At 35.2% G+C, this 6,851-nt stretch overlaps 1 long non-coding RNA gene across 1 annotated transcript; it reads left to right on the forward strand.

Moving 5' to 3' along the window:
- The first annotated feature begins 290 nt into the window (after positions 1 to 290).
- On the forward strand, positions 291 to 4,397 carry LOC113732090 (uncharacterized). Its single transcript, XR_011840530.1, has 2 exons — positions 291 to 489; positions 3,926 to 4,397. It is a non-coding gene; the product is annotated as an uncharacterized lncRNA (long non-coding RNA).
- The last annotated feature ends 2,454 nt before the right edge of the window (positions 4,398 to 6,851 follow it).

Genomic DNA, 6,851 nt, shown 5'->3' on the forward strand with positions numbered 1-6,851 from the left:
AATGAAATCCATCATGTGCTTAATAATTGGAGTAGAAAAGGTGGGGGAAGGGGTGGGAAAATAAAAAAAAAAATTTTTTTTGTGTCTTTATCATTTGAGCAAAAAATATTTTTACAATTCTGAATTGGATAATACGGACAGTGGCGCGTTATCCCCTCGAAAAGCACGTGCACCTCACGTGACAACCGCCATTCATACATCCTATTTAAATATGATTTTCTAACGTAACGGAACACACCGACCGTATTCCGCTGCGCTGACAATTCCAAGCTTTCCCCTTTTAGGTATAAGCTTCTTCACCTCTCATTTTCCAATTAATATCTGTATTCTTTTCGTAATTTTTGGCTTATTCTGCTAATTTCCTTATATATTGATGCAAATTTTGGTTCTTGGGTTAATTAATATACTTCCGATTTTGGTTGTTCTCTGTTTGATTGGCTTGAAATTTATTGAATTGGATTACTGGGATAAAGACGAAGCCTTTATTGTGTAAGTTTTTCGGTTTTGAATAATAAATTTACGTCCTTTTCATAATTATTCTGGTGGGATTCTTTACAGAAGCTTTTAGCTCAAAGTTTATGATTTTTGCTTGTGTTTGAGCTAACTTTTCGGGCTTTACGTTCTTTCTTTTTATGTTAGTTTTTAAGATAGGAATTCCTTGAAGATCCATATCCTTAGTTTATTGAATTTTGTGTTTTAAGTTTCAATTTTTTTTTGGATTTAGTTTTTAATATGGTTTTTTTTATGTTATCTTCAGCCATATAATATGCATTCGGACAGTATTTGATGTTTATTTGTTTCATGGTCATTGAAATGACTAATTAGTCATTGCATAATGATTTTGACATTTTTTTATTTGATTTGAGATTGAACCAATGCGTAAAAGGGGAGAATAAGTAAGTTCTTCATTAAAAAAAGGAATGTTGGACTAAACAGGATATTGATATTGTTGCTAGGAAGGGTTACCTGTTATTTGATTCCTATTCCAATCTTGATGAATTAATCTGCTTGTAAAACGTTCTTTGGATGCTAAATTGCACTTGATTTCCTTTGGAAGGCAATTATTTAAACTTTCCCTTTATGTTATGGTGTGAGCTCAGATCAGACAATTGGTGACCCGAGTCAAAGATCTTTTGTTCCGTAATCCTCTTTGATCAACTGGATTTCGTTTATCTGGTTGATAATACCCAGGAGATTTTATTTGATGACTCACTTAATTGCTTCGTTGTTTGATAACAAACATATCTTGCTTTCTAACTCTATGCCTTAGATCGATTGCGGCTGTAAATGCAGTAGGAGGAGACTAAGTTTTAGTAGTATCTGAAGGAGCAAATGCTGTGTCTATGGTGGGGGTTCTATGTTGTTGAGTAGGAATCTTGAGAGGCTTACACTGTGATTTTCATCCTAGCCGATAGTTCCCATTTTTAAGCTGATTCATTTGAGCATATTTATGTAGGAGTCCTAGTTTCTGGAACCTCAACGATATTCTTACACTGAGACAAGAGCATGCTTCTTCTCCCTTTTATTTCTTTTTTCTTTTTTTTCATTTTATTTGTGAATTTCCTAAATTTTTAAAGATTTTCTTGGTATGTCAGTGTGAACTTATCACTTGGTCAAGCTATGAGGATTTTGGATTGGAAATGTTACTTACTGAATATGTCATATTGGAGTTAGAATATTCATAGTAGGTTGGGAGCTGTTACAGACTTTATGATGTCTATACTGATGTCAGTGCACCAATGGTTTGGGTGCAACTCTTGTTTAGAGCTGTTAAATTAAGTATGGTTCTCTGCTGAAGCAACTTCAGTTTCATTGGGATTTATATCTACCACTGGAATTTGTCATTATGAGGAGTAGCCAAATAGTTGACAGCTTAATATAGGACATAAATTAGCTGGGCATATAGGAATGTTTTGAAACATGTGCAAACATCATGGATAAATTTTTGTGAAAGCATTTTGATTGTGAAAATGTTTTCCACGTTATTTCTTGTTTGAGTTTTCCAATCCAAGCTAGTTACGTGGATGCCTAAAATAAATGAAAAAATTTTGAGATTGGTTCTAATACTAATATGCCATTGGCTGCAGAGTACTCCAAGTACTTCAGTTGCTATTGGCACTTGATGGATTTTGCTGTGTTTTTTGTGACTTGGACCATAACTGTTGGCGTCTTCATGAGGTTTACCTACTAATCCAATATAAAATGAAAAATAAAACTGGAATGGATAGAAAAAATCTTTCACATATTTAGTTGTTCTGGCTAGCATGTCTAGTATGTCCGCTTGGATTTATCTTAAGGATCATTGTTTTTGCTCCTCAGTCTTTGATGACCAAGTTTGATGTCTGATTTGGCTTACCACAGTTGCAAGAGCAAAATTTATCTATCCTATATTGTCTTGCATTATAAAGTGCTTTTATCTTTATTTATTTTACGTAACCAGTTCTCTTTTCTGTACTTAATAAACACATTTTACATGTGAAGGGAGAGATTTCAGAAAACTCTTTATGCTGCTAATAAATTTTCTGGTCAGCATAATCTTTTTACCTGGACGGAGTTTTTATGAATGAAAAGAACTTGCATGATCTGCTTGTATGATGTCTGTTGCTGATCTGCTTGTATGATGTCTGTTGCTGTCTACCTCCTGTCATTTGCTTCAACCATGAAAATTAGTTATGTAGTTGACATGAGAAGTGGCAGGAAACCAGGCTGGTCATTTACTGGGCAGTCTTTTGATATTTCATAGTGAGCTATGTTCTTATTGTTCCCTGTATAATCTCGTTCCACATATTTCCTGCCAATCTATTCATTTAATGGACCTTGGCTTAGGGCAGGACTGTAGTGAAAAAATACACATAACTTAGATAACAGAGGGTAATGCTAAGAGCATTTTTGAAATGGTTTCTTTTGATGATGGATGAGGCTTTATGACTAGTTAGTGGTGAAAAACTGAGAAAGGACTGGCCTTTAAGGTTGACAGTGTCATGGAACTAGAGAAGTAGTTCCGCATTTTAGTTGGTGTCAGATGAATGATACTGCTCTTCACGCTTTGCTGAGTGAAGCCATCATACTTGCTGAACTTCTATGTGATTTTGGACTTCTTGTTATTTTGAGCGTTTGTGAGTCAATCTGGTGGACAGCTTCATCTCCTTTTGGTGAATGTAGAGCACTATGTCATATGATCTTTCTCAGTCAATCTTGACTTTTAGTGATATGACCCTTTTGCTTCCACCACATGTCTACCCAACTCAGAAACAATGTCACTTTATTTTTACTTTTTTTGTGTTCCAAACAATTCTATTAGTGGGGAGTTGTCGGAGCTTAAAAATAGATTTCCTTGGTCAGTGCCTGATGTTACTATTTAGAGGATGCCATTTGGCTGGGTTCCCGCTGTATAGGAAGAATATGTTTCATATGTAAAGGACGCAAAGAAGTTACAAAGTGCAACCCTCCAATTTTACATTATCTGATTGGACCATAAAAAAGAATAGAATTGTTGGAAAGTGAAGTTTCTGGGATTGGGATACTGGGGCCTAGGAGTTGTGTCTTGAGAGGGATTCAACGTTACAAGATTAGACATAAGTGACATTACAGGATCAATCTTTGAATATGAAACATGTCAGCTATATCTTTGCTCCTGTGGGTTTATGTTCTCTACTTCTCCTCCATCCATTCTTGACATCCCTTACATCTTTGTCGTGAAAATGAAATTCATCTTTTTTGGAGACCGAGTGAATATCATGTCAATGATGTGTGGTTAAATTACATGCATTTTCTGGACTAGTGGCATTTAGCTTGCTGTTTATTGCCAGATTGTTTCTATTGGTCTAAACATTGATAGCAAAGGTCATATGATGGTCAGACGTGTAAAAATTACTTGTTGAAAGTTATACTTTCTGCTTGACCAGGTTCTTTTGATATATTTCAGGAGACAATTCTAATTTATGGATAAAATTGAATCTGGAAAGGAGGTTTCTGAGGAGTTGACTCGGGAATCACTAATTGCCATCTCTTACACAGCACCAGAGAAGGAAGCTGCTGCTAGAAACTCAAATGAAAACCTAACAGGAGAGAATCTGGTTGCTGCTACAAAAGTTGATGGAAATGATACATATAGGTCTAAACTGATCTCAATATCTTATACAGAGTCACCAGACGCTAAAACCCTACCAGTTCTTCCTGGTGAAAATTGAGGTTCGGTTGGACTACAGGTTTCATAAGACAGCTACTTTGCAACACTTTTAATGTGGTGTTACAGTTAAGATACAATACTGGACTGTGGATGCAAGTTCTGTGTACTTGTAAGCTAAATGTTTATCACTTTTCATTAACCTGCATTCCGATAATTGCGATCCTGTGTATAGACATTTCAATGATATGCATGACGAGTTTGTCCTTGATTTGTGGAATGTTTTATACTACTGGTAGATTTTACTTGCTTTGTTTCCTGCCATGGTTTTCCTTTTAAGCAGTACCCTGTAATCATGTATCATTGTGTCTTTTGGCTTCAAAGAAGCAGCGACCTTAGTTAGGCAATTCATTAGGAATTTAAATTGGTTCCAAGTTGACTCTAGCAGCTAGGCCTTTGTGTTCAATTCGCCTGAAGTAACATTTTGATCCTTCTGCCGGGCCTTTCTGTAGCTTTCTTCGGGTTCTAGTAGATTTAGGAATCGAAAACTCATGAATAGATATGAACGTAATCTTGAGATTACAGGGACTTTAAGGAGCAGGGAAGCAAGAATATCAGGATCCAGTTGCGGTTAGGGAAGTACTAGGAATATTTTTTGGGCTTGCACGGAAAGAACAGAAATTGGAACAGATTTGTATGATCAACAAAGAGAACTACTCGAAAAAAAAAAGTACTACTCAAATATGATAGAGCTTGTATTAATTTCTTCAAGTAGGTTATTCTCTTATTTCTTCTATTAATTATCTGAGATATTTTGGATCATAGGGAGAATACAGAAATGATCATATGCTTAAAACATGCTCCAGTTTCCTACTGGACGTGGACGAAATTAGTGCAAAAGCAATTGCTCATTTCCTCATATCTGTCTTAGTCTCTCCTGCCTTCGTCTTGGGACGTTTACGAGTAAACGTGGGGGGTTTCTCTATTTTCGAGTGATTCTCCTGGGTTGCTGGAAATAGTTTAATTGCTGGGATGCTGGAATTTAAGTAGTTACCTCGTCATTATAGGTGTCGAGGATAACCCAATTAAGTTGACCCACTTAGTAATTAGTGGATTTAGATGTATAAAGGACTTTCAATGGGTTTAAATGGGTGATTCCATTAGACCATTTAATTAGTGGGTAGTAGCTGGACTCGCATTATTCATTTATACCTATTTAAAATTGAACGTTCAAACTCAATTTTTAAAAGGTGTTAAGCGGATAAATTTAAATATCTTATTAGTGTAAGAGTAATAAAATGTCATTTTTTTGTCAAATAACACAAAAAAAGAAGAAGAATTTTAATTGAGTCGTAATTGGATAATTGGGTATGTCCATGCTCATTTAAGATTTTTACCCATATATGGCTCGTCTATTTTGATATATTTATAAAATGAGAATAAATGAGTTGATCAAATTATATCCATTATCTAATTGTAACTCGTCCAAACTTGAAAGAGGGATGAGTTGGATGGTACTGAAGAGAGTACAAGGGAGTGGTATCTGATTTGAGACCTCCTAGTCACATTAAAAAAAGATATGTCCAAACCCACTCAAATTACTCATTTTAACCCTTGTAATGATTGGACAACTTTGACAAGTACTATTGCAATATAAGGACTTTAATGTTGCTTAATTGCCACCATTTTGCATCATGAGTCAGTTTTTTTTTTTTTTTTTTTTGTTGAGGGAAGGAGGAGAGGGGGGGGGGGGTAAAAAAGTTAGATCATTTTTCACATGATACAACTATGCAAGTCAAAGCTTAAACTATAAAGTCCTAAAGATTCGAAGTCTTGGGTTCAAATTTTCTTATCCTTTTTTCACTTTTTAAATCTCACCCCTCCTATGTTTGAAATTTTTTTTTTTAAAAAGTCACAGTTTTGTATTGGATAAAAACTGTACATAACTACTAAAAATTAGCAAATTTTATATTTTTTTTTATCGATACGATAGATTCTATACTATACCTACTCCTACTCTATACTAGGGGGAGGTGAATCCAAATGGACCAATGGAGAACTCGGTGGAGAATAAATCATTAGAGAACCGAACGGTGGAGAGGTAAAACTTTCAGGAAATTTTGGAGAAAAATGCAAGTCAAGTTCCCGGTGGCCAACTACTCTAACCTAGTAATGAAAGAAGAGCAAATTCTCAGGATGGATACTGAACTTTTGGAATCGTTGAGTTTTGACCACTAAACTATTAAAAGTCTGGTTTTGGCTAATAAACTATCTATAAGTTTAGATTTCAAACAATTCGGTTAAATTTAGTTATTAACTATGCCCTTTTCTTTTGTGCGTGAATCGTGTGAGCACTCATTTCTGTCATGTTTAATGATTAAATTTAACAGAATGATTTGAAATCTAAATTTTAAATAATTTAGTGCTCAAAACCAATCTTTTAATAATTCAATGATCAAAATTCGATGATTTCAAAAGTTTGGTGGCGATTCAGATGATCCAGATAATGTGCTCACGAAAGGAATGCTAATTGGGATTTTGGACATATAGAAAGTTATTGCAGATGAGTCACTCCACTGGATTCGGGACCCTTCCTTTTGTACTTTCTCCACCTGAATCCAGCAGAACATGGCCCACCTCCCGGGCTCTAAATGGGCCAAATAGTTCAACAGATTGACAGGTAAAGAATCAACAAATAATTGGAAAGCCTTCCACTAATGTCTCC

The sequence above is a fragment of the Coffea arabica genome, chromosome 2e (genome assembly GCF_036785885.1).
Source record: "Coffea arabica cultivar ET-39 chromosome 2e, Coffea Arabica ET-39 HiFi, whole genome shotgun sequence".
Classification (NCBI taxonomy): Eukaryota; Viridiplantae; Streptophyta; class Magnoliopsida; order Gentianales; family Rubiaceae; genus Coffea; species Coffea arabica.